Source organism: Nannospalax galili, unplaced genomic scaffold, assembly GCF_000622305.1.
Source record: "Nannospalax galili isolate Female #2095 unplaced genomic scaffold, S.galili_v1.0 scaffold154, whole genome shotgun sequence".
NCBI lineage: Eukaryota > Metazoa > Chordata > Mammalia > Rodentia > Spalacidae > Nannospalax > Nannospalax galili.
In genome coordinates, this window is record NW_008335281.1 from 3,267,660 (window position 1) to 3,271,691 (window position 4,032).

Genomic DNA, 4,032 nt, shown 5'->3' on the forward strand with positions numbered 1-4,032 from the left:
GGAGTTTCTTCCCTGGTCCTGTTTTGTGGTGTTCTGTGTGCTACTTTTACTTTAGATCTCTTAAGTTTGGAGAATTTTCTGCTAGGATTCTATTGAAAATATGTTTTGTGCTTTGATCTGAGTTTTTTCTCCCTTTTCCATATCTATGATCTTCAGGTTAACCTTTTTATAGTATCCCAGAATTCCTGAATGTTTCCTCCTGTTTTTCTTTTTTCTTTAACATTTTTTTTATTGTTTCACTTTCTCTCTCTTTTCTTTGAGATCTCATAATCTCTCTTCCACTTGATCCAGTCTATTGGTGAGGCTTTCATGTAAACCTTTTGTTGGAATTCTCGGTTTTCATTTTGAGTTTTCACTTTCTTTTCTTCGAAGTGTTTATCTCTTTATTAAATTCTAATTTCATCCCTTGAATTATTGTACTTATTCAACTCTGCTGTGTAGTCTTTAACTAGTCTCATATTCATATACTATTTGAGTTCCTTGAACATATTTATAATTGTTATTTTGAAATCATTGTCTTACACATCAGCTAGGCTGCTTTTCTTAGAAAACATTTGATGGGTGTGCTAATTTCTGAGGGGATGTATTGTCTTGGTTAGTCATGTTGTTTGTGTTTTTGCTATGGGACTTGGTCATCTGGTGGTGTTTCTTGGCGTGCATTTCTGACCATGTCTTTGATGCCCATGTATTTGTATATTTGTTTATTGTACCTTAATTTGTCAGGGTGTGGCCCAGCTGAGTGGTGCTTGGTGTTCAATCTTGGTCCACTCTACTGATGTGAAAATAGGCTTTAAGATGTGATCTCATTTCAAGTAGGGATAGGTGCAGTTTCTAAGGCTGCAGGTTAAGGACAGATTCCATGAAATCTCATAGTGTTTGGTTGTACCAGGTGGCTGCTAGGGTGGGCAGATAGGTCAGTGTTGATTTTTGATTGGAGTAGAGGGTTGATTACCATCTGGTGGTGATCAAGAGAGAACAAAATAGTAACTCTTTGCTGGGTCTGTCTGTGCTGATACACAGGATGCACAACCCATCTGTGTGGGAATGTGGTGATGGCAAGAAGGTGGTGAAGTTCTGTAGAACTGAACAGCCTAGGCTGCTGTGATGGTGGAAGCTGAGCTAGATCTGGGACTGTAGGATTTTGGAGAGAGAATCCTCAGATTGGGGAGGTATGTAGAGTTGAGATCTGAGCTAAGCTTGGTAGTATGAGATGGCAGAAATGGAAGTCTCAAGTATGGAAAACTCACCAGATGGGGCAGATGTACGGGCTGTACAACTTGCACTAGGTCAGGGAGTGTGAGATGTAGAAGAGGACAACTTGGAATTGGGAAAGCCACCAGTCTGGCAGTTGGGATTTGAGACCAGGGCTTAGCCTGGGAGTATGTGTGTAAATGTTCAAATGTTAAAGACAGAGATCTTTGTGGCCTGCTTTGGATGTGAACTACTTAGGCTTAAAGCATCATAAAACAATGTTGCATACTAGTGTAAGGCTCAATAATGCTCTAGTTATTGCGTTACATGCCTTAAGCATGAGGCATTCTGGCTCTTATTTCACAGTAAGAACATATTGTGCAATGTTTTGTGCGCGCGCGCGTATCTTTATGTACATGCATGTGCTTGTTAGAAGACAACCTGTGAGTGATGATTACAGTCTGAGATATAACATTCTGAAAATACTTGGTTTCTCGCAATGTTTTGTGCGCGCGCGCGTGTATCTTTATGTACATGCATGTGCTTGTTAGAAGACAACCAGTGAGTGATGATTACAGTCTGAGATATAACATTCTGAAAATACTTGGTTTCTTGATACACAATTTTCCCTGCCCCCTTTTTTTGCAATTCTGGCTACAGAGTATTGGGTTTTAAAAAACTTTAAATTTTACATAGAGCTCTTAAAGAATATCTGCTTTGGTATTGGAGAGAAATGGGTCATATAAGATAAATAAAGAGAAAAAATAAAAATGAAATGAGAAATGGACCACATGAAGAGTATAGGCTTTATACATATGTGCAAGTAATCCTTTTGGCAATATCAAAGTGCAAGTTGTCTTCTAAAGTCCAATGAATCTATGGTAAATGAATATTGGAAGGTGACCTTTAGGTTGTCAAACTTCCAGGCACTTTATTTCAAAATAAAAATTTATTAATTTATTGATTTATTTATTTTATGAAGTCCAGGCTGCTTTGTACTTTCTGTGTATCCAAGGATGGCATTTTACCTTGAATCTTGTCTCTCCTGAAGTGTTGAGATTGCAGGTGCACACCACCACATCTGGTTTATTTGGTGCTGAGAATGGAACCCAGCGTTTCATTAATGCTAGGGATGCACTCTATCAACCAAGATAATTCCTTCTCCAGCCCCTCAAAATAGACATTTCAAAGGATGATATTAATATTGCAAAATAAACTCCAGACTCATTAGGATAAAGTTCAGAAGATGACTTGCTAGGATGTCACAGTTAGCTCACTTGTCTAAATACTGAAAGAAAAATCATGCATACTTTGTTAAAAAGAAAAGTTTGAACAACTTAGGAGACAAATGCCATGATATTCAGATATCTTAGACACTTCTGTTGGGATTTAATTTTTGGAAATGTTCCCAGAGATTCCGACAATTGGTGCCCACTTAGCAGTACATACACTAAAAACTGGAACAACACAGAGATTACCATGGCCACTGTGCAATGATGGCATACAAATTTATGAATCAATTCAGACTTTTATATGTAAGGTCTTATTTACATGTTATATGACATTGGTTACAAGAACTAATAATGAATTCCCTAAGTTGAAAAGAAAAGAAACGCCAATAATTATTTAATGCAATGTTGTTTTTACACACTGCGTACAACATTGGGAATATTATGAAGTGATAGTTTATGCTAGTCAGATGTCATAAATAAATTATTCTTTTATTATAATCTCAAAATACACCTATTCAAATATGCCTCTTACCTGTCTATTGTCTTTCATTCCTTTTAGATTTTCCTTTCTCACATCTTTTTACATGTGTTTAGGCTACCGCAAAAGCCATTTTATTCTTGTAACTCTTGTAATCACATTGGCTTTTAGGATCCCACAGCTTTAGAATTGAAGGCTAGATTACCAGAAAGAGAAATAAGTAATTCACTGACTGCATGTTAGTGCTTATGGCTGAAAGTGATATGCTGCCTAATTGTATTAAGGAGACAAACGAGAGGAGGTAGTGATCAGTAGGCACTGCATTCTTGGTCAATATGGTGGAGTGGAATGGAACACGTTCTAGGAATGGGTAAGATGGAGAGAAATAACAGACAAGAACAGAGTTCAGAAATGGCTGTGGCTACTAGGCATTTTGAAGCTTATGGTGGAATCCAGAACAGGTTTCACAAATAATCTGACAGCTGTCATCTCTGTACACATTTCTCTTTCTTCTCACAAGATGTGCTTATATTGGTTTTAGAACTGTCAAACTCATAGTCACTGAGAACATGACTAATTTTATAGTATAATGGGTGATCTCTGAACCATCTTCCTTCCCTTATTTTTATTTATATGAAAAATAGGCTTCTAAATATGACTTTCTACATATTCAAAATATTACTGCATTCCTATGTATTTTGGTCTAATACAGAAAATGATTAAAAGTGTGCAGTGTGTTTTGTGTCACTGGCAAGGTGAGGAATTCAATATTTTACACTTCTGTTATACATAAAACCTCTGGCTATGCCCAGGAAATCCCTGGATTACTGCTATGTATAAAATGATGAATGGGATACAAATATATCTGAGTTATTGTTTCCCCACTAAATGAATAACATATTGCCCTAACTGATATTCCAGCCCCTTAGGATAGTCAAAGTAATTTCCTCAGGACTCTGAACACTACAGTGCCTACTTTGTTACTGGAATTCAAATTGTTAGTGTTTTCAAGGGCAAACCAGAAACTTCTCACAGTTATCTCACAAGTAGTACTGTGAAAGAGTTCAGTAGAATATTCTCCATATTTTAATTATTTAATTTCCATTGTCAGTAAGACTGTAGATAACCACA

The 4,032-nt window shown here is 36.8% G+C and overlaps 1 non-coding gene across 1 annotated transcript; it reads left to right on the forward strand.

Moving 5' to 3' along the window:
• The first annotated feature begins 2,618 nt into the window (after positions 1 to 2,618).
• LOC115069762 lies at positions 2,619 to 2,722 on the forward strand. Its single transcript, XR_003848994.1, has one exon. It is a non-coding gene; the product is annotated as a U6 spliceosomal RNA (small nuclear RNA).
• Positions 2,723 to 4,032: the final 1,310 nt, after the last annotated feature.